We start from the raw sequence: 24,693 nt of genomic DNA, 5'->3' as shown, positions 1-24,693 counted from the left end.
AGTGCAAAGAAACTCATTCTGGAGTGTTTATAAAATCTTTTTCCAAAGCTTTCAAGCACCCCCTCACTTTTATTCTGTTCCTAGGCACAGAATCAAATTGATCATACTTGTTAATTCATAGCGTGCTATTGCCATTGTCTCTACAAGGCTCCTCTTCTATTTTGATTCAATTATTATTTTCCCCCTTAATCTCTCATTTCCAATCCCATGACCTGCTCCCCTGGCTGCCCCCAATGTGGCCACTGTTTGAGTAATGCATCTCCTTCCAGCCCATCTTCCACCATATATATGTGTGTATAAATCCTTGATAATATAGTTTTGTTTTGTATGTTGTTTAAAATTTTTACAAATGGTATCATGCTATGAATATTTTGTTTCTTACATTATTTGGCTTAACATTATGATTTTGAAATTTAGTCATGTTTTATATAGTCTAGGTGATTCCTTCTGTCTGTCACATTGTATTTCACCAAATGCATATATTTTGCTTGTCCATTTTCCTGGTAAAGATCCATACGTTGCCCCTAACTCTGCTGACCATACAAGTCTGATGAATCTCTTTGAACATGTCTCTGTGAACTCACATGAGAATTTCTCCAGGACATATTCCTAAGAATCGTTTTCCTGGTTTCAGGGCATACAATGTGCTCTTCAAAATGGTGGCACTAGCTGACATTCCCAGCCAACAATGATCAGAGGTTCCCACTTCCCCACATCCTTACCAGCACTTGATATTGTCCAACTTCCTGATTTTTTGCCACTTTGATGTGTGTTAAGTGGTATTTTGTTAATTCAGTGTAATCCTTCAAAATTCCTAGTGGTGATAATCATCTTTGTCAGGATTGAAGAGAACATAATTAAGGTATCAAATGCTGTACTAGCTGCTTTTTTGTGAGAGCTGTAGCCTTTCTTTCTGACTTAAAGAAATTAATAAAAGTGCTACCACATGGAGTTGTTGTGAGGGTTAGCTCAGCGACTGGCCCATAGCAAGTACTCAAAAAGCATGTTATTATTATTGTCGTCATTATTGTGCATGTAAATGAATTAACACAGTGTGACACACAGCGTTCCCTCTAGAGGGTGAGCTCTATGAGACAAGAGGTTTTTGTCTGTCTTGTTCATGGCAGAATCCCCTGCACCTAGAACATTGTTTGGCCCATTTTAGTTACTCCATAGGTATTTGCTGAAAGAATGAAAAATAAATGTAAGCTATAATGATGGTGATGATGCTTATAAAGTGCTTAGCACAATGGATGGCACATAGTAAGGACTCCTCATTGTTATTAACTCATGTCACAAAGTCCCCTCCATCTCTGTCTTTGCTGATGTTTAACTCACAGGAAGGAGTTAGGGCATCGGTTCTCAAACTTGCTTGCACTTTGGAATCACCTGGAGAGATTTAAAAATAAGCATTGTCTGGTCAACCTCCCCCTGGTATACAATCCACCTCTTACCTCTCACCACAAAATACTTATTAACTTACAAAGGGAAAAGGAGTAACTTTATAGTAGAAAAGACTGACAGATGCCACCTGTGGGGGATTGAATTGTGTGTCCTAAAAGGAAGATATGGCCAAGTCCTAATCTTTGGCTTCTATGAATTTGACCTTATTTGGAAAAAGTCTTTGCAGACATAATTAAGGTGAGGCTCTCAAGATGAGATCATCCTGGATTAGGGTCCAATATGTCCTTATAAGAGACCAAAAAGGAGGAGACACACAGAGACACAGAGGAAGTTAGACAGGAGGAAATGGAGGCAGGATCTGGAGTTGTGCTCCCACAAACCCTGGAGCCATCAGAGCTGGGAGAAGCTAGGGAGGGTTCTCTTCTGCTGACAGCGTCTCACCTCCAGATCTGTGAGAGAGTAAGGCTCTGTTGTTTCAAGACACAAAGTTTGTGGCAATTTGTCAAGGCAGCCCTAGGAAACACACCTTCTTAATTGACTGAAGTGAATGTCATCAGGAATGGGACAAATCACAATTGTGAGTCTTCTAACTGATGCAATGAGAACACAGCATCGTTCTTGTGATATTCTTACCAAAGATAAATAAACTGAATCTAATCATAAGGAAATGCCAGGCAAACTCAAATTGAGGAAACTATTACAAAATAGTTTTCAAAAGTGTCAAGGTTATGAAAGTCGAGGAAAGACAGAGGAACTGTTACAGACTGAAGGAAACTGAAGAAACAAGACAGCTAACTGCAAAGGGAGATTCTGAGCCGCCCTTTTGCTGTAAAGGACAATTGTGACAATTGGTGAAACTTCAGTGGAGTCTGATGATTAGTGAGTAGTGATGTGACAAAGTTAATGTCCTGATTTTGATGTCTGTATGTGGTTATATAGGAAAATGTCCTATAAATGTTTGTAGGAAATAGACATGAAAGTATTATGTGGGGATGATAGTGCTCTGAGTTGGCAAACTGCTTTCAATTGGTTCAGAGAAAAAGGTTTTCATGCTATATCTGCAAACTTTCTGTAAATTTGTGATTGTGTGAAAATGAAAAAAAATTACTAAAAAATTCTGATAGTTGGGCCTCCATTAAATTTTTATTTAATTGAGGTGGGGTGCAGCCTGGGCATTGGGATTAAAAAAAATCTCCCTAGGTATCTAATTTAAAGCCAAGTTTGAGAACCACTGGGTTAGGTAATTTCTCGAGGATAATCAGGTAATTTTCTTTGGTTAGTTTTTCCCATCGTCTGAAAACCTTGCCTGGGGCAGCTTTCCAGAGCTGAATCTCAGGGAAAGGCCAGCCTGTGTGAGCTGGGCAAGTGAGGGTTTCCTTCTGCGGCACGTACATGGTGCCAGAAGGGCTAGGGCTGCCTCAGACAGTATCGGCAGTGCCTCAACAGCTTCAGCTGCCCCCCCAAAATCACTGACAAGATGCCTATCTCATGCCTGCTAACAAACAGATCTGTCAGATAAGAATGGATTCACGTCCTAGCTTTGCCACTTACAAGGTATGTGACCTGGGTTATTACCTCAGTTCTTGTGCCTCAGGATAAGACCAGTAACTTCCTCATAGGATTATTGTGAGGATTCAGTGAGGTCATTAGTGCATGAAAATCACCCAGTGCCCAGAATGGAATAAGCATTCAATTCATTCTGGCTTGGTTATTGTGTAAGAAGGAGCTATGTGATTTCCTGAAATATTAACACCACTAGGAGTTTCTGAGTGAGTGTGTATGTGTGTGTGTGTGTGCGCGCGTATGTGTGTGTGTGTGTGTGTGTGTGTGTGTGTGTCCTGGGAGATGCTCTGCCTGAGAAGGGAAATGTGCTGACAGCCACATCCGTTAAGCCAGCTAAGACCCCCAGAAGTTGGGGATAATCTTGCCAATTGCCCATTTCTCTCTCCCTGCTGGCAAGCCTGGCCATCTCTGGAGAGGTGGGTGGGTATGGGGTCCAAAGTAGAGTATAACTGTGGTCAGACCCCCTTTTCTACAATCTCTCCATGGCCCCAGCATTCTAGAAAATCCCTGCTCTTAGGAGGTCTAAACATCCAGAGGGAGGGGGTAAAATCCATAGGGACAAGAGGACAAAAGAAGACCCAGAGACAGGTCCAATCCTTTTCATCTAATCCTTTTCATCTAAAGGTTCTGAAGGGCAGAGAAAGAGTCCACTTTTGACATTGTGTCTTTGGGTTGCATTTTGCTGGAAGAAAGCTGCAGAGAACAGTTGTTTGAAGGGGAAAGGAGGTTAATTGTTTTAACTTGAGCAGAGTAAACTTGGAAAGTGAGAAATCCTCCATTTCCAATAGATCGCTGGTCCAAAACCACACCTGGCCTTGCATCCTTCTAATGATAATCCCCACAGAGTTCCAGGTGTTCAGCCCAATGGCTGATTATGAGTCCTGCCGAGTTCAGAGGGACAAGATGGAGGCTATATATAAATCCGACAAAGTTTCAAGAGGTAAAAAGACACATGACCGATTATTTGAAGGCTTACGTGGCTCTGGGAGAGTGCTAAAGCTTTTATTTCTGCCCTGGCTGACACCTCACCTTTGTTCCTTCTTGGAAGACAAAGAGTTCCTGTGGCCACAGTTCCCCATCTGTGAAATGGGGTGAGATTATCAACACTGTGGGAACCCATCTGTGAGAGGCACCTCTGAGGGCCCCAGGGTGTGACAGCTGCAAGCTCTCTCAAGAGTTGGTGCCAGCTGATGCCTCAGGTGGTGTCTGAGAGACCACAGGGGGAGAGCTGGTGGTAGGCAGCACCTGCGGGTCCTTGGCGAGGGTTGCCAGGGAGGACTGCAAAATGGCGGCAGCTGTGGGGAGAGGTCAGCAGGCAGCCCCTTGTCAGGCAAGATGGTGAGTCTTGGAAGAGAATGGCTGGCATCAGGCTCACAGATTGACAGAAGGAGGCTAGCATCTGGTAATGCCAGGAGAAGGTAAATTCTGAAAAGTCATAAAAGGTGAACACAGAGTTACTCACCAAAATACAAAGGCTAGAATTAGGAGACACCTGTTAAAGCTGACAGTTTGGGGCAATTCAAGGACTTTGAAAATGGAAGAGGTCTGAGACATCACCCTCCCTCATTCCTTTATTTTGTGGATGAAGGCACTCAGGCTCAAAGAATCTTGGTGGCTTGCCCAAAGTCTCACAGTTAAGTGACACCAGAACCACGAGTAGTTTCCTAGTCAAATGTTCTTTTCAATATAATTTAGCCTCCATAAATGGTATAGCATATGCTGCACTTTTGGAATTTACTTTGTCCCAAATAAAAGTAGCTTAAAGAGGCAATGTGGTATGGTGGACAGAACTCTGGTCTTTGGGTCCTTGCCCACATCAAAAGCGCATTCTCAGAAATGGCAGTTAGTGCAATAATTAAAAGCTTGGCTTAGCCATAAAGTTTCTCCAATCTCTTGGGGGTGGGAGGTGGGGGACACACTTTTCCTGGGAAAGCAGAGAACTGGGCCAGAGTTAGAAAGTGTGTGTCAGTCCTGGAACACCAATTGGGCTTGATAAAGGCTGTGATTAATAGAGTCTTGAGGTGTGACTTTCAATTAACTCTCCCCCAGCTTGGCCTCTGGGAAACACATTTCACCAGAAAACCAAGGCTACCATTGGGGGAGCCTGTGGGACTACAATCACTCTCTCCTCAACCTCAAGGCCCCCGCTGGCAGCTGCTGAAATGCTGGTGGGCATTGCAGGGGCTGTGGTGACAAACCTAGTGGCAGAGTGGTGAGTGCCCAGCTGTGCCGCATTGTGGGGGAGACGCTGCCTTGAATGACCACCATGACAAAGTCCAGGTGGTACTTAACCCCACCCCACAACACCAAAGGATGCTTATGAAGGGGAGGGGTCCCCAAACAATACTGAATTGAAGATCCAGAGCTTTGGCGTTAGGCAGTCTGGGCACCATATCTCACCTGTGATTCTTAATGGCTGGATGATCTTGAACAAGTCACCACACATCTGAGTTTCAGCTTCCAGACTGCAAAGTGAGTTTAAGAATGTCATAGAGTCATTGGGGTTATTTTGATTAAGGGGAACATTATAAAAACACAAGAATAGTCAGGAGTGTCAGTAGTTGCTCAAAAAATGATGTTTCTTTCCTTTTCCCCTTTTGGGTCAAATATCATTGAAATTGTCACCCATATCCTTATTTGTCTTCCATTTGGGAGACATTAGACACACACAATCACACACAAAAAAACCTCACACATGCACTCTTGTATATACATTCTACAATCAAAGAAACATAGACTGTTAGTGCTCAAAGATACCTTGGAAATCCCCTAGTCCTGGGCTCTCATTACACCAGCTGAGGTGAGAAGCTTGAGATCTGAAGAGGTGATGTGCCTTGGCCAAGGTTGGGCAGACACAAGTGGCATAACTTGTACTCCACGTAAGTCATGATCTCAAAAATTAGTTGACAGACATTTTGGGAATGTGAACCTATTTTTGGAGGTCAGTATCAAGAAGATCTGTGTCTTTGTGATGCCCAGGCCAGGGATGGGACAGGGGCTAGATGCATTATCGGGCTGAATGGAAAGATCTGATATAATTTCTTCCTCAAATATTTTTGGAATCATGATATGTCAAGCCTGGCCTCGTGCAAGTCTAAACCTGGCAGCAGACAGGTTTGAAAACTATTGGATTACAACGTGCTATGTATCATGGTCAAAGTTTCTTCGGTTTTGTGGCGTTTGGCAGGGAGTGGGGAGGAGGTCCAGGTTCCTGCAGGGAACTTGTCCTACTTATATCAGGTGGTTCATGTAAGATGCAGAAAGGAGGTGTTGCCTCAGCCTCTGCAAACGCACAGAGGTAAATTCTCTCTAGCACGATTAACAACAAATTCATAATCCAACTTTCATGTCCTTTGATCTCGTAAAAGACAACTAGGAACACACACAAGTCAAAACGAAATCACCTCATCGCTCAAAGCCAATTTCAGAAGAGGACCTAAGCATATGTTTCTGTTTCTTATCTCTCCTGTGTTTTTTGTTTTCTTTTTTTTTTTTCATCTGTTTGTTTTTCCTGACAGGACAGGAGGTCCCTTAAAAATGGGAAGTTCCCTTCTTATCTGGCTAAACAAATGTTGTCTCTACTTAAATAGTATAAATAAATCGCTAAGGGCAACATCCCTTTTGCTCACATCTCTGATGTCTCTGCCAAGTAAACCAACTAACACCTACAAACTTCACTCCCACTCGTTTAAAAGTGATGTTTACATTTCCCGATTTTAAAATTACTTTGCTCTTACAGAGAATTTGGAAATCATGTATAGGTAAAATGAGAAAAGAAAAATCACTTCTAATCCCATGAACTCTGAAATAACCTGTGTTAAAATTTTGTTTCCTTTTTTTCCAAGAAAAGGACATTTCTTTTAAGTGTTTTTAAAAAGAACATTTTGAGTCTTTTTTCTCTTGACATTATAGCAGGAGTTTTCCCATGTCATTAAATGTTTTTGAAGTTAATTTTTAATAGCTACATATTATTTCCTCATATTATTTTAACAGTATAAGCAATTCTGTGATAAACATTGTGTACATGAATTCCTTTCCATGTTAAACCAGATATCAACTGAGATTGTCTAGGTGAAATGCCTCAAAACCCCCAATTCCAAAGCCAGTGGAAGTCAAAGACCCCCTAAAGGTCTCTGCTAATTCCTGAGGGCGAGAACCTCCTTGACCTCTGCCCTTGGATCTAGTCCCCTCCTGAGCTGCCTCAGTCCCAAACCAGGCTTACCCTGAGGTGAATTCAGCTTCTTCTTTGGCTTTCACGACAGAAAATCACCCACACAAAGTAGTAATGTGATTAGAAGACTTTGAGGAAAATTTTCAGGGTCCTGGGATGGTGCCACTTGGGGGTTCTCTCCCCTCTCCCTGCTCTGCTCCTCGTTCCCCATCCCCACCCACCATCGCTGGGCAATCTCGGGGTCAGCTGACACCCAGACCCTTAAGATCGGGGCTCAGCTTCTCCCCAGGCACTACGCAAAGCATTTCTCAGCAAAGACAGTTATCGCGCTTAAGAGGAATCCTGGTGCCAGCTCTGAAGTTAATTCTCATGCTTAGAAGAGATGTGTAGTAGGGAAATTGCTGGGTTGAACAATATGAATACTGGGCATTTGAAGTTGTTTAAAGCCAAGAGTTAGATTTGGGGGATAAGACCATAAATAACATTACAATATAATTGTTTACACTGCCAGCTTCCACAATCAACATTGCCCCTTCTCCTCTAACTTTTGAGGAGATCTGGTATAAATGACAAGTGGTTTTACCAGTGAGTTATATTAATAAGTTTAAATCTAAAAAAAACTTATCTTAAATATAAGTTTATTTGTCCTAATAAATTAATTCTCTGTCTTGTATATAAAGCTGGTGGTACCGCTCCTCTGTTGTTTTGCCACTAAATTTTCTAATCTTGTAGGTGTCCACTGGAGATTGTGGTTGAATACGTGGATGTAAAAGCATCTAGTCTTGCAGCTTATGCCCAAACCACCACCACCCCTGGCCTCTGCAGTCCCTTGGCCATGAGGCTAGCGCTCAAACTCAGATGTTTGAAATTCCAAGGTGTCTCTTTTCCTACCACATCACAAGAAAAACCCTTATAATTTTGCCAGCAGTCTTCTTCTGCCCACAATCACCTTTGACCTTCTGTGCTTCAGCTCAGAAAATTTGGGCACCATACCCTGAAATCCCGCTCTCATTTGGCTGGTATAAGTTGTGTATAAAGCTTGGAAAGCTTTGAAGAGGAATCTCACCTTCTTGCACTTTCCTGAGGGAAAATCCAACTGCTCCTCCTTTCCCCGTGACAAAATGGAGAAGCTTCTAGTTTCAGAGGTGGCCTATGAGTTGGGTCTGCTTTGAAGAACAGGCCTGAGGGGGATAAAGCCCAGGAGTTCCATCCAGCCCCAGGTGGATCTCTCTGGGAGAGTCTGGGAAAGCCCAATAAGAGTTGAATGGACAGCTTCTCTGATTTTGGAGTTCTGGCATGTCACCTCCGGGGGCTGAGAGAGACACTCATTCTATTGAACAAGGGAATGACCTTCCTCTTCCACCACAGACCTGATATAGGACCCTTGTGGAGATACAGCCGCCTTCTCTTCTACATACCTCATGGGTTGCAGCAACAGGGTCACTAGGGACTCATTCAGGATCCCCAAGGAGGCTTCTGAGAATAGGCCTAGATGATCTGATCTCGGAAACAGAAGGTGAGTGTGAAGGTACAAGAGCCCAGCTTGGAGGGAAGAGAGTCAGGAAATCTGAGTCACATCTCCTTACTGTTCACCCAGGTAGATGCCCCTTTAGTTGGTGCACTATTTTCTCTTTGCAAAATTGTTGATCCTGCTGCCAAATGTAGCCTAAGTCTGCCTTTGTGCATCAGTGAGATGCGCGAAAAAAAAAAAAAACAGTAACTGGAGGACGCTGAGACGGCCAGACCGTGAGTGGGAAGCCTTAGACTAGCGCCCCGGATGTCTTATCAGTAGGCCCAGCACTGGCTGGCCCACCAGCCAAGGCAGAATGGAAATTTAGTTGAGCTGAGGACTGTGAAATTTGGGTTTGATCACCAAGTCCAGAGCTTGGCATCAGAAATTCTTGGCGTCCTCCAAACAGCTGCACAAAAGCAGTGGCCAAACCCATCTTGTGTTTGATGAGTCATCTTTTGTCAGCATTATGCAGCAGAGACATCATCTGAGTGCTTCTTTAGCTGCTGTGTCTGCTTCCAGCTTTTTCCAAAAGATGAGGTGGCCAAATACCCAAGTTCCAACACTAATGGGCACTTTGCGATTCCATGAAAGCAAACTTCTGTTACCTCCAGAGTCATATATGCCATCATTCACTGGCCCTATGAAAAAAGGCCAAAGGAACTGGTTTTAAATTAGAAAAGCAAAAGCTGAGAGAATTTAGCAGTCTGCAAATTCACGAAATTGTGTGACAGTGTAAAGTCTTTTTTTTTTCTTATTCTGAGGCAAGGATTTTATACTACAGGAGGGTTAGGCATAAAAATGGGTTTTGAGTTTCTGAAGAAGTTTTACCAGGTATGATTATAGAATCCTACGTCTCCAGAGATTTAAAATATGTTTATGTGTATATATATATAAAGTTTACAAATTACTTTTTTTTTTAAATCTTCATTTTATTGAGATATATTCACATACCACGCAGTCATACAAAACAAATCGTACTTTCGATTGTTTACAGTACCATTACATAGTTGTACATTCATCACCTAAATCAATCCCTGACACCTTCATTAGTACACACACAAAAATAACAAGAATAATAATTAGAGTGAAAAAGAACAATTGAAGTAAAAAAGAACACTGGGTACCTTTGTCTGTTTGTTTCCTTCCCCTATTTTACTACTCATCCATCCATAAACTAGACAAAGTGGAGTGTGGTCCTTATGGCTTTCCCAATCCCATCGTCACCACTCATAAGCTACATTTTTATACAACTGTCTTCGAGATTCATGGGTTCTGGGTTGTAGTTTGATAGTTTCAGGTATCCACCACCAGCTACCCCAATTCTTTAGAACCTAAAAAGGGTTGTCTAAAGTGTGCGTAAGAGTGCCCACCAGAGTGACCTCTCGGCTCCTTTTGGAATCTCTCTGCCACTGAAGCTTATTTCATTTCCTTTCACATCCCCCTTTTGGTCAAGAAGATGTTCTCCGTCCCATGATGCCGGGTCTACATTCCTCCCCAGGAGTCATATTCCACGTTGCCAGGGAGATTCACTCCCCTGGGTGTCTGATACCACATAGCGGGGAGGGCAGTGATTTCACCTTTCAAGTTGGCTTAGCCAGAGAGAGAGGGCCACATTTGAGCAACAAAGAGGCATTCGGGAGGAGGCTCTTAGGCACAACCATAGGAATGCCTAGCCTCTCCTTTGCAGCAACCGTCTTCCCAAGGGTAAAACTTATGGTAGAGGGCTCAACCCATCAAACCACCAGTCCCCTATGTCTGTGGTCATGTTAGCAACCATGGAGGTGGGGTAGGTGAATACCCCTGCATTCTCCACAGGCTCCTCAAGGGGGCACTACATCTTTTTTTTTTCCTTGTTTTTCTTTTTTTTTTTTTTAACTTTCCCTTCTTTTTTAAATCAACTGTATGAAAAAAAAGTTAAAAAGAAAACAAACATACAGTAAAAGAACATTTCAAAGAGACCATAACAAGGGAGTAAGAAAAAGACAACTAACCTAAGATAACTGCTTAACTTCCAACATGTTCCTACTTTACCCCAAGAAAGTTACATAATATAGCAACATTTCTGTGAACTTGTTCCTACTATATCCATCAGAAATTAACAGACCATAGTCATTCCTGGGCATCCCCAGAACATTAAATAGCTTATCTGTTCTTCTTGGATTATTGTTCCCCCTTCCTTAATTGCTCTCTATTGCTAGTTCCCCTGCATTCTACATTATAAACCATTTGTTTTACATTTTTCAAAGTTCACATTAGTGGTAGCATATAATATTTCTCTTTTTGTGCCTGGCTTATTTCGCTCAGCATTATGTCTTCAAGGTTCATCCATGTTGTCATATGTTTCACGAGATCGTTCCTTCTTACTGCCGTGTAGTATTCCATTGTGTGTATATACCACATTTTATTTATCCACTCATCTGTTGAAGGACATTTGGGTTGTTTCCATCTCTTGACAATTGTGAATAATGCTGCTATGAACATTGGCGTGCAGATATCTGTTCGTGTCACTGCTTTCCGACCTTCCGGGTATATACCGAGAAGTGCAATCGCTGGATCGAATGGTAACTTTATATCTAGTTTTCTAAGGAACTGCCAGGCTGACTTCCAGAGTGGCTGAACCATTATACAGTCCCACCAACAATGAATAAGAGTTCCAATTTCTCCCCATCCCCTCCAGCATTTGTAGTTTCCTGTTTGTTTAATGGCAGCCATTCTAACCGGTGTTAGATGGTATCTCATTGTGGTCTTAATTTGCATCTCTCTAATAGCTAGTGAAGCGGAACATTTTTTCATGTGTTTCTTGGCCATTTGTATTTCCTCTTCAGAGAACTGTCTTTTCATATCTTTTGCCCATTTTATAATTGGGCTGTCTGTACTATTGTCCTTTAGTTGTAGGATTTCTTTATATATGCAAGATATCAGTCTTTTGTCAGATACATGGTTTCCAAAAATTTTTTCCCATTGAGTTGGCTGCCTCTTTACCTTTTTGAGAAATTCCTTTGAGGTGCAGAAACTTCTAAGCTTGAGGAGTTCCCATTTATCTATTTTCTCTTTTGTTGTTTGTGCTTTGGGTGTAAAGTCTAGGAAGTGGGTGCCTAATACAAGGTCTTGAAGATGTTTTCCTACATTATCTTCTAGGAGTTTTATGGTACTTTCTTTTATATTGAGATCTTTGGTCCATTTTGAGTTAATTTTTGTGTAGGGGGTAAGGTAGGGGTACTCTTTCATTCTTTTGGATATGGATATCCAACTCTCCCAGCCCCATTTGTTGAAAAGACCATTATGACTCAGTTCAGTGACTTTGGGGGCCTTATCAAAGATCAATCGGCCATAGATCTGAGGGTCTATCTCTGAATTCTCAATTCAATTCCATTGATCTATATGTCTATCTTTGTGCCAGTACCATGCTGTTTTGGCAACTGTGGCTTTATAATAAGCTTCAAAGTCAGGGAGTGTAAGTCCTCCCACTTGGTTTTTCTTTTTTAGAGTGTCTTTAGCAATTCGAGGCATCTTCCCTTTCCAAATAAATTTGATAACTAGCTTTTCCAAGTCTGCAAAGTAGGTTGTTGGAATTTTGATTGGGATTGCATTGAATCTGTAGATGAGTTTGGGTAGAATTGACATCTTAATGACATTTAGCCTTCCTATCCATGAACATGGAATATTTTTCCATCTTTTAAGGTCCCCTTCTATTTCTTTTAGTAGAGTTGTGTAGTTTTCTTTGTATAGGTCTTTTACATCTTTGGTTAAGTTTATTCCTAGGTACTTGATTTTTTTAGTTGCTATTGAAAATGGTATCTTTTTCTTGAGTGTCTCTTCAGTTTGTTCATTTCTAGCATATAGAAACAGTACTGACTTATGTGCATTAATCTTGTATCCCGCTACTTTGCTAAATTTGTTTATTAGCTCTAGTAGCTGTATCGTCAATTTCTCAGGGTTTTCTAGATATAAGATCATATCATCTGCAAACAATGAGAGTTTTACTTCTTCTTTTCCAATTTGGATGCCTTTTATTTCTTTGTCTTGCCAGATTGCCCTGGCTAGCACTTCCAGCACAATGTTGAATAACAGTGGTGACAGAGGGCATCCTTGTCTTGTTCCTGATCTTAGAGGGAAGGCTTTCAGTCTCTCACCATTGAGTACTATGCTGGCTGTGGGTTTTTCATATATGCTCTTTATCATGTTGAGGAAGTTTCCTTCAATTCCTACCTTTTGAAGTGTTTTTATCAAAAACGGATGTTGGATTTTGTCAAATGCTTTTTCAGCATCTATTGAGATGATCAATTGATTTTTCCCTTTTGACTTGTTAATGTGTTGTAATACATTGATTGATTTTCTTATGTTGAACCATCCTTGCATGCCTGGAATGAACCCCACTTGGTCATGGTGTATGATTTTTTTAATGTGTCTTTGGATTCGATTTGCAAGTATTTTGTTGAGGATTTTTGCATCTATATTCATTAGGGAGATTGGCCGGTAGTTTTCCTTTTTTGTAGCATCTTTGCCTGGTTTTGGTATTAGATTAATGTTAGCTTCATAAAATGAGTTAGGTAGTATTCCATTTTCTTCAATGTTTTGAAAGAGTTTAAGTAAGATTGGTGTCAGTTCTTTCTGGAAAGTTTGGTGGAATTCCCCTGTGAAGCCATCTGGCCCTGGGCATTTATTTGTGGGAAGATTTTTGATGACTGATTGGATCTCTTTGCTTGTGATGGGTTGGTTGAGGTCTTCTATTTCTTCTCTGGTCAGTCTAGGTTGTTCATATGTTTCCAGGAAATTGTCCATTTCCTCTACATTATCCAGTTTGTTGCCATACAGTTGTTCATAGTATCCTCTTATAATTTTTTTAATTTTTTCGGGATCTGCAGTTATGTCACCTTTTCCATTCATTATTTTGTTGATATGGGTCTGCTCTCTTTTTGATTTTGTCAGTCTAGCTAGGGGCTTGTCAATCTTGTTGATCTTCTCAAAGAACCAACTTTTGGTGATATTTATCCTCTCTATTGTTTTTTTGTTCTCTATGTCATTTATTTCTGCTTTAATCCTTGTTATTTCTTTTCTTCTACTTGGTTTAGGATTGGTTTGCTGTTCATTTTCTAGCTTCTTCAGTTGATCCATTAGTTCTTTGATTTTGGCTCTTTCTTCCTTTTTAATATATGCATTTAGTGCTATAAATTTCCCCCTTAGCACTGCTTTTGCTGCATCCCATAGGTTTTGGTATGTTGTGTTCTCATTTTCATTTGTCTCTATATATTTAGCAATTTCTCTTGCTATTTCTTCTTTAACCCACTGATTGTTTAGGAGTGTGTTGTTTAACCTCCAGGTATTTGTGAATTTTCTAAGTCTCTGATGGTTATTGACTTCTAATTGTATTCCATGGTGGTCAGAGAATGTGCTTTGAATAATTTCAATCTTTTTAAATTTATTGAGGCTTGTTTTATGTCCCAGCATATGATCTATTCTGGAGAAAGTTCCATGAGCACTAGAAAAGTATGTGTATCCTGGTGATTTGGGATGTAATGTCCTGTATATGTCTGTTAAATCTAATTCATTTATCAGATTGTTTAGGTTTTCAATTTCCTTATTGGTCTTCTGTCTGGTTGATCTATCTATAGGAGAGAGTGATGTGTTGAAGTCTCCCACAATTATTGTAGAAACATCAATTGCTTCCTTTAGTTTTGCCAGTGTTTCTCTCATGTATTTTGTGGCACCTTGATTGGGTGCATAGACATTTACGATTGTTATTTCTTCTTGTTGAATTGCCCCTTTTATTAGTATGTAGTGGCCTTCTTTGTCTCTCAAAACATCCCTGCATTTGAAGTCTATTTTATCTGAGATTAATATTGCTACACCTGCTTTCTTTTGGCTGTAGCTTGCATGAAATATTTTTTTCCATCCTTTCACTTTCAGTTTCTTTGTGTCCCTGTGTCTAAGATGAGTCTCTTGTATGCAACATATTGATGGTTCATTTTTTTCGATCCATTCTGTGAATCTATATCTTTTAATTGGGGAGTTTAATCCATTTACATTCAACGTTATAACCATGAAGGCATTTCTTGAATCAGCCATCTTACCCTTTGGTTTATGTTTGTCATATTTTTCCCCTCTGTCTATTAATATCCTTTATTGTACCCATACCGAATCTCTTTAGTACTGAACCTTTCTCCAAGTCTCTCTGTCCTTTCTTTGTTTCTCTGTGTGTAGGGCTCCCTTTAGTATCTCCAGTAGGGCAGGTCTCTTATTAGCAAATTCTCTCAGCATTTGTTTGTCTGTGAAAAATTTAAGCTCTCCCTCAAATTTGAAGGAGAGCTTTGGTGGATAAAGTATTCTTGGCTGGAAATTTTTCTCATTCAGAATTTTAAATATATCGTGCCACTGCCTTCTCGCCTCCATGGTGGCTGCTGAGTAGTCACTACTTAGTCTTATGTTGTTTCCTTTGTATGTGGTGAATTGCTTTTCTCTTGCTGCTTTCAGAACTTGCTCCTTCTCTTCTGTGTTTGACAGTGTGATCAGTATATGTCTCGGAGTGGGTTTATTTGGATTTATTCTATTTGGAGTTCGCTGAGCATTTATGATTTGTGTATTTATGTTGTTAAGAAGATTTGGGAAGTTTTCCCCAACAATTTCTTTGAATACTCTTCCTAGACCTTTACCCTTTTCTTCCCCTTCTGGGACACCAATGAGTCTTATATTCAGACGTTTCATATTATCTATCATATCCCTGAGGTCCATTTCGATTTTTTCAATTTTTTTCCCCATTCTTTCTTTTATGGTTTCATTTTCCCTTCTGTCATCTTCCAGGTCACTGATTCGTTGTTCAACTTCCTCTAGTCTTGTACTATGAGTGTCCAGAATCTTTTTAATTTGGTCAACAGTTTCTTTAATTTCCATAAGATCATCCATTTTTTTATTTAGTCTTGCAATGTCTTCTTTATGCTCTTCTAGGGTCTTCTTGATTTCCTTCGTCTCCCGTACTATGGTCTCATTGTTCATCTTTAGTTCTTTGAGTAGCTGCTCTAGTTGCTGTGTCTCTTCTGATCTTTTGATTTGGGTGCTTGGGCATGGGTTATCCATATCGTCTGGTTTTTTCATATGCTTTATAATTTTCTGTTGTTTTTGGCCTCGTGGCATTTGCTGAACTTGATAGGGTTCTTTAGGATTTGTAGACCAATTGAAGTCCTTGTCTCTAATTTATCAGATCTACAGCTTCGTGGAGTACACTTTCTCTAACTAACCAGCAGGTGGCGTCCACAAGCCACCTGTTCTCCACAAGCCAGTTCTCCCCTGCTTAGCCTTTTTGGTGAGTGGGGGAGTGAGTCTTGTGGGGTCCAATTGGTGTACCAAGCTTGCGTGTGTAGTTGGTGTTGCCTGCCCTGTATATGGGGCGTGTTTCTGGTCAGTCAGGGAGGGGGGGTGGCTCTAACAATCAAATCTCCCTGGTGATCCTAGAGTTTTAAAGCTGCTGCAATAGTCTAATCCTTCAGTTCAGTCCTGCCACAGTTTGTCTCTGCCACTGACCCACAAGTCCTTGGTATTGGCGTATGGCTCCTGAGACTTGCAAGTGGGCCCCTCTTCCAGGCTGTGCACCCCGGGTCCTCTGTTGAGGGATGACTGTGCTATGTCACAGGTGAGTGCCGTCCCCCCAGGGCAGTTCTGGGCTGCTGGGCTGTGTAGGGAGGCTCCCAGTCTGCTGAAATGATGGCTGAATGGGGGTTTGTTAATTCACACTGCTCTACCTTCCCAACTCTGGGACAATTGCAGGGAAGGCTAATGTCCACGCCCAGTTTTGTGGTGTGTGCCTGTTATTTGAAGCACTTCTGTCACACTGGGTTGTCTGGGGCAGCTCTGGGCTATGGGGCTGGTGATGGGCAGGAGTGTTTCCTGTCCACCAGGATGATGGCTGTGAGCGGACACCCCCCTTTTCTTGGGAAGTTGTGGTGTTTAGTGAATTTTCTTAGCCACTGGATTATTGCCTTTTGTCTCAGAGCTCTCTTAGTTCTGCTCTTGACTTGACCTGCCCAAACTGCAAGTCTTTGAAGCTTTCTGTATTGGGCTTCTTAGAGTACTTGTTTTAGAAAAAGAAAAAAGGATTAAAAAAAAAAAAGGGCCCTCCTCAGAGATCTAATGGGTTATTGAAATGCTAAGAGACAAAGCAACCACGGCCATTAAGGAAAGGTCCACAGGGCAGAGAGATCAGCTTTTCTTCGGGATTTGCATATGCGCCTCAGGGTCTGAGCTGGGGCCTGATCTCTGCCCTTCCCCTTTCTATGTTCACCAGAACTCCAAAAATCCTCCGCTTTTATTTTGGAGTTTTTCATGTTGTTTTTTTTCTATGCCTGTCTCCTCTCTGCTGGGCTGGCTGCTCTCAGATTCTCTGGTGTCTGGTCTCAGTCTATCTATGGTTGGAGTTTGGATCAGTAGAATGAGTTTCCGATAAGGGCTGCCACTGCAGTTCTCCCTTCTCCTTCCCGGAGCTGACAGCCCCTCCTCCCATGGGACTGAGCCTGGCAGGGAGGGGCGTGGGTCCCCTGGCCGCAAAAACTTACAGATTTCGCTGATCTCAGGAGTTCCACGTTTTCATGAGTGTTGTATGAAGTATGCCCAAAGTCAGATTGCTCTGTGGTGTCCAGTCCACGCAGTTCCTGGCTTTCTACCTATTCTCCTGGAGGAGTAACTAAAACATACAGCTCACCAGTCCGCCATCTTGCCCCGCCCACCTACAAATTACTTTTTATGTGCATTATTTTATTTTTGCCTCACAAAATTCAAAGACTCAAACATTTATGATTACCTCCATTTAATAAATGAGAAAACAGCCTCATAAAAATTAAATGATTTTCTCAAAAGCTTAATGCCACAAATAGTTGACTAGCACTTGAATATAGAACTAAAATTCTAACTTTGAATTCTATCTTTGTTTTCCACCAACAATCCAATATATCTTCCTGAAGTATCTTAAATGACAGCCTAATTTTTTTTTATTACAGAAGTTGTGGGTTTACAGAAAAATCATGCATAAAATACAGAATTCCCATATAACACCCTATTAGTAACACCTTGCTTTGGTGTTACAATTGATGAAAGCACATTTTTATAATTGTAATATTAACTATAGTCCATAGCTTAATTTAGGGTTCACTGTTTGCATTGTGCAGTTCCATGGATTTTGTTTTCTTTAGATTTTTATTCTAGTAACATATATACAACCTAGAATTTCTCCTTTTAACTACATTCAAATATATAATTCAGTGTTGTTAATTATATTTGCAATGTTATGGAGCCATTACCGCCATCCATTACCAAAACTTTTCCATTATCCCAAATAGAAACTCTATACATTTTAAGATTGAAGTCAATATTCCCTACCCACCTCCTGCCCCTGGTAACCTACATTCTAGATTCTGACTCTATGAGTTTGTTTATTCTAATTATTTCATATCAGTAGGATCATAAAATATTTGTCCTTTTGTTTCTGGCTTATTTCTCTCAACATGATGTCTTCAAGATCCATCCTTGTTCTCACATGTATCAGAAGTTTATTCCCTTTTACAGCTGGATAATATTCCATTGTATGTATATACCAAATTTTTTTCCTAGATTGAGGGACTATTGGGTTGCTTCCATTTTTTGGCTATTGTGAATAATGCTGTTATGAACATCAGTGTGTAAATATCTGTTCAAGTCCCTGCTTTCAATTATTTTGGATATATACTTTGAAGTGGGATTGCCAGGTCATATGGTAATTCTATACTTAACTTTCTGATGAACTGCCAAACTGTCTTCTGCAGCGGTTGCACCATTTTACATTCCCAACAGCAATGACTGAGTGTTCTTGTTTCTCCACATTCACTCCAACACTTGTAATTTTCCATTTTTTAAAATAGTATCCATTCTAATGAGTGTGAAATGGTATCTCATTGTTGTTTTGATTTGCATTTCCCTAACAGCTAATGATGTTGAGCATTTTTTCATGTGTTTTCGGTCATTTGCGTATCTTCTTTGGAGAAATGTCTGTTCAAGTCTTTTGCCCATTTTTAAATTGGGTTGTTTGCCTTTTTATTGTTGAATTGAAGGATTTCTTCATATATCCTGTATAGCCATTATTGGTTTCCAAACATTTTCTTTCACTGTGTAGGTCATCATTTTACTTTCACGATAAAGTGCTTTGAGGCAAAAAGTTTTTAATTTTGATGATGTCCCATTCATCTATATTTTTCTTTTGTTGCTTGCACTTTGGGTGTAAAGTCTAAGAACTCATTGCTTAATACATGGTTCTGAAGATGCTATCCCACATTTTCTTCTAGTTTTATAGTTCTGCCTCTTATATTTAGGTCTTTGATCCATTTTGAGTTGATTTTTGTGTATCATGTGAGGTAGGGGTCCACCAACCTTTGCATATGAGATCTAATTTTCCCAGCATCATTTATTGAAGAGACTATTCTTTCCCATTTGAGTGGTCTTGGCTCCCTTGTCAAAATCAGTTGACCATGAATGTGTGGTTTGATTTCTGAGCTCTCAGTTAGATTCCTTTGGTCTATATGTCTGTCCTTGTGCCAGTACCATGCTGTTTTGATTATTATGGCTTTGTAGTAAGTTTTATGATCTGGAAGTGTGAGTCCTCCAACTTCATTCTTCTTTTTCATGATGGCTTTGGCTATTTGGGGCCTTATACCCTTACATATCAATTTGATGATTGGCTTTTCCAGTTTTGCAAAGAAGGTTGTTGGGATTTTGACTGGATTGTATTGAATATGTAAATTGCTTTGGGTAGAATTGACATCTTAACCATATTTAGCTTTCCAGTCAATAAAAACAGGATGTCCTTTCACTTATTTAGATCTTCTTTGATTTCTTTAAGCAATGTTTTGTAGTTTTCTCTCTACCAGTCCTTTACATCCTGGGTTAGATTTATTCATTTATCTTTGATTCTTTTAGTTGCTATCATAAATGGAATTTTTTTCTTGATTTCCTCTTCTGATTGTTCATTACTAGTACATAGAAACACTACTGATTTGGGGGTGTTGATCCTCACCACTTTGCTGAATTCATTTATTAGCTCCAGGAGCTTTCTTGTGGATTTTTCAGGATTTTCTGTATATAGGATCATGTCACCTGTAAATAGGGAAAGATCTTCTTCCTTTCCAATTTAGATGTCTTTTATTTCTTTCTCTTGCCTAATTGTTCTGGCTAGAATTTCCAGTACAATGTTGAATAATGGTAGAGACAGTGGGTATCCTTGTCTTGTTCCTGTTCTTACAGGCAAAACGTTCATTCTTTCACCATTAAGGACAATATTAGCTGTGGGTTTTTCATATATACCCTTTATCAAAATTGGGAAGTTTCCATCTATTCTTAGTTTTCTAAGTGTTTTCAAGGAGGGGTGCTGGATTTTTTCAAATGCCTTTTTCTGCATCCATTGAGATGCTCATGTAAAGGGCTTTTTTTTTTTTTCATTCATTCTGTTAATGTGGCGTATTACATTAAAGATTTTCTTATGTTGAACTACCCTTGCTTACTGGGGATAAGTCTCACTTGATCACGGTGTATAGTTCTTTTAATGTGCTACTGGATTCTGTTTGCTAGTACTTTGTTGAGGATTTTTGCATCTATATTCATTAGACAGATTGGTCTGTAATTTTGTTTTCTTATTGTATGTTTATCTGGCTTTGGTATGAGAGTGATATTGGCTTCATAGAATAAGTTAGTAAGTATTTTCTCCTCTTCAATTTTTTTGGAAGAGTATGAGTAGGAGTCATGTGATTTCTTCTTGGAAAGTTTAGTAAAATTCCCCTGTGAAACCATCTGGTAATGGGCTTTCCTGCATTGAGAAGTTTTTGATTACTGATTAATGTCTTCACTAGCTATTGGTTTGTTGAAATCTTCTATTTCTTTTTGAGTCAGTGTAGGCAGTTTGTGTATTTCAAAGAAGTTGTTCATTTCATCTATGTTATCTAAGTTGTTGGTGTACAGTTGTTTCATAGTATCACCCCCCCCCTTTAAAGGTTTGCAGCTATTCTATTTACAAGTATACATTTATCACAATGAAATAAACACTGATCTATCAAGTCTAGCTTAGAGTAATGTAACAATATGTATCATTTGGATGATTACATTTTTTTAAACAATAACTACAGGGAAAAAGTAATGCTGGTAAAATTCTTGGTCATAATATTATTAAGAAATACAATATATAAATTGAAAACCTGATTGCTTAAAATTTAAAAATGGAAATGAAGCCATTTGAACAGAGTCAGAGTTTAACATAATCTGAAAGGGTTGTGGGGAGCTCTGACCCAAATGGTATCTTTCAGGTTAACAGAAAAAAGAAGCATAGTTTACCTTAAAGGATAATGGGCCGTTTGCTTCTTCAGGTAGAATATATTCCCAGTGTCCTCGGCTTTTGCAATTTAATCATATCACCAAGCGTGAAGACTTTCCTTGTGAGTTGCCCCATCAATTTTTTCAGCCTCCAAAATTATCCTTCTAAAAATGTCAACAGGAGTCTGATTTTCTTTAGCAGAAGATTCCAAAAATCTGCATTCCAAGATTCTGCTAAAGCTTTCCCTTTTTCGTAACTGATCACCCTTTCCATATGTAAGTCTTTCTTATTCCAAACTAACATAATTGGTATTTGACTACCCCCACCCCATATCCAACAATTTGTCATGGATAAGTAACAGAGCACACAAGAATATAACCATTAATATCTATGGAGTATATCTGAGGAAAGATGAAATATTCATCTTGCCCAGCTGTATTCATAAGTTGAAGATGATATTCTTGTCCATTTACTGTGATTAATTTTGTAAAAGTGTTTTCTATGGTTGGATCATAGGAGTCAACAAATTGGCCTTCAACGAACTAAATTGTCAGTGAGGATTTCCCCGCAGACTGGTAGCCCAGGATTGCGATCTTCCAGGACTTGGACTGTGGCTTCTTCTCTGCCTCCACAGCCCCGGCCCAAACCACATCAACCACAGTGGTGGCAGAGGTGGCTCCTGCTGCTGCTGACCACAGTCTCTGTTTACAGTATTTTTTGTTTCAGTGGGGTCAGTAGTAATGCTTACCTTTTCATTTCTGATTTTAGTTACTGGTGTCCTCTCTCTCTCTGTTTTTTTTTTTTTTTTTTTTAATTTGTTTGTGTAGCTAAAGGTTTGTCAATGTTACTGCTCTTTTCACAGAATCACCTTTTGGTTTTTTTGATTCTCTCTATTGCTTTTTAAATTCTCTGTTCCATTTATCTCTGCTCTAATTGTTGTTATTTCCTTCCTTCTGCTTGCTTTGGGTTTAATTTGCTCTTCTTTTTCTAGTTACACCAGTTTTGAGGTTATGTCTCTGATTTAACATCTTTCCCCTTTTTAAATGTAAGAATTTAGAGCTATTCATTTCCCTCTCAAGACCACCTTTGCTGCATCCCGTAAGTTTTCGTATGTTGTGCTTTCATTTTCACTTTCCTCAAGATATTTCCTAATTTTATTGTGAATTCCTCTTTAACTCATTTCTTGTTTAAGAGTGTGCTATTTAATTTCCACATATTTGTGAACTTTCCATTTTTCCCTCTATTATTGATTTCTGGATCCATTCCATTGTGGTTGGAGAAGATATGTTGTATGATTTTACCTTTTCTTTAATTGATTGAGACTTATTTTGTGAACTAAGATATGGTCTACCCTGGAGTATGATACATGTGCACTCAAAAAGAGTATGTATTCTATTATTGGGCTAAGTGTTCTATATGTGTCGTTAGGTCTAGTTGGTTTAGAGTACCATTCAAGTCTTCTGTTTCCTTATTTATCTTCTGTCTAGATGTTCTATCCACTGTTGAAAGTGTTATATTAAAGTCTCCTACTATTCCTGGAGAACTGTCAGTTTCTCCCTTCAAATCTCTCAGTGTTTGCTTCATATATTTTGGGCTCTGGTGTTAGGTGCATACATATTTATAATTGTTACATCTTCTTGTTGAATTGATCCCTTTATTGGTATATAATGACCATCTTTGTCCCTTGAAACTGTTTTTGACTTAAAGTGTACTTTATCTGGTTTCATTATAGCTATCCCAGCTCTCTTTTGGTTAATATTTGCATGAAATATTTTTTCAATCCTTTCACTTTTAGCTTACTTATGCTTTGAATTTAAGGTGAGTAAACAGTATGTAGTTGGGTCATGCTTTTTTAAAAAATCTACTCTGCCAATTTCTGCCTTTTGCTCGGAGAGTTTAATCTATTTACATATAATGCAATTACTGATCATGCAGGACTTTCTTCTGCCTTTTTCTATTTAGTCTTTGCATATCCTTTACCTTTTTTGTCCCTCAATTCTTCCATTAATGCCTACTTTCATATTTATTTAATTTTTTTATTATACCATATTGAGTCTCTTCTCATTTCTATCTGGATATATTTTTCATAGATTTCCTTATGGTTGCCATGGGTTTAATTTAACATCCTAATATATATAACAATCATATTTGATTTGCTAGCAACTTGACTTCAGTAGCATACACACACACTGTTCCTATACTCCTCAGTCCCCTCACCCTTTTTTGTACTTGTTACAAATTATACCTTTTACACCATATGTCCCAAACCATAGATTTATCATTACTATTTATGCATTTGCACTTTAGCACCTGAAAGAAGTAAGCCATGGAGTTACAGACCAATAAATACAGTACAATAGCACTAACATTTGTAATTGCCCAAATGATTACATTTACCAGAGGTCTTTATTTTTTCATGCCAGTTTGAATTATGAAAGTGTCCTTTCTTTTCATTCTGAAGAAATCCCTTTAGCATTGCTTGTAGGGCAGGTCTGGTGGCGATGAACTCCCTCAGCTTTAGCTTATCTAAGAATGTCTTAATGTCTTCCTCATTTTTGAAAAAGAGTCTCACCAGATATAAAATTCTTGACTGGCAACTGTTTTCCTTCAGCACTTTAAGTATTTCAACCCACTGACTTCTTGCTTCCATGGTTTCTGATGAGAAAAATTTTTATTGGGGCTTCCTTGTACATAACACATTGCTTTTCTCTTGCAGCTTTCAGAACTCTCTCCTTGTCCTTTGCATTTGACTGTTTGATCAGAATGTGGTGGAGCATATTTCTCTTAAAGTGTATCCTGTTTGGTGTTCTCTGGGCTTCTTAGATGTGCATATTCATGTCTTTTGCAAAATTTGGAAAGTTTTCTGTCATTATTTCTTTGAATATTCCTTCTGCCCCTTTCTGTTTTTCTGCAACCCCAATTAATGCATACATTGTTATGCTTGATGGTGTCCCAGAGGTCTCTTAGGTTATTTTTGCTTTTTCTAATTCTTTTTCTTTCTTTTCCTCAGTATCACTCATTTCAGTTGTTTTGTTTGCATGTTTTCTGGTTCTTTCTTCTGCTAGCTCCCATCTGCTGTTGAAATTCTCCTGGAAATTTTTCCTTTTAGTCATTTTGGTCTTCAACTCCAGTAATTTATTTGATTCCTTTTTAAAATTGATCTTTATTGAGATTCTCATATTGCTCATTCATTGTTTTCCTAATATCCTTTAATTTTTTCACTGTATTTTCCTTCACCTCCTTAAACATATTGAAGACCATTTTTAAAAAAGTTTTTGCCTACTATTTCCAAAGTCTGGTCTTCTTTGTTGATGTTTTCTGGGATTTTGTCCTGTTCCTTTGGATAGGCCATGATTTCCTTTTTCTTTGTTTGTCTTGTAATCATTTGTTGCACACTGTGTGTTTTAATATTTTAAAATGTTACCTCTGGGATTTATTCCCTGAGATGCCTGTCTCTTGAACTTGTAACCAGCTGGTGATAAGACAGAGATTTTCTTGAGTGTCAGCCCTCCTATTAGGAAGGTCCACAAGGTGAATGCAAAGTATGGGGCCTCCCTGTCTTTTCTGGGCCTGTGTCTTGTCCTGAGCTTATGCTTGCTAGCTGCCTTAGAAGTCCTCTGTTTACAAGAGTTTGACTGCTCCCCCACCCCCCCACACACACTTCCTAGGAGACAGGCTTCCCTCTCCTGGGTGTTCCACTGCTGGACTTAAAGCAGGTAAGCCTTT

The 24,693-nt window shown here is 39.5% G+C and overlaps 1 pseudogene; it reads right to left on the bottom strand.

Annotated features, from left to right (window-relative positions):
* Positions 1-4,137: 4,137 nt before the first annotated feature.
* On the bottom strand, positions 4,138-24,319 carry LOC119511233 (annotated as a pseudogene).
* Between the last annotated feature and the right edge of the window lie 374 nt (positions 24,320-24,693).

Source organism: Choloepus didactylus, chromosome 2, assembly GCF_015220235.1.
Source record: "Choloepus didactylus isolate mChoDid1 chromosome 2, mChoDid1.pri, whole genome shotgun sequence".
In the NCBI taxonomy this organism is placed as follows: Eukaryota; Metazoa; Chordata; class Mammalia; order Pilosa; family Megalonychidae; genus Choloepus; species Choloepus didactylus.
Note: the sequence above shows the minus strand (reverse complement) of the source record. Positions and strands in the feature narration are given on the sequence as shown.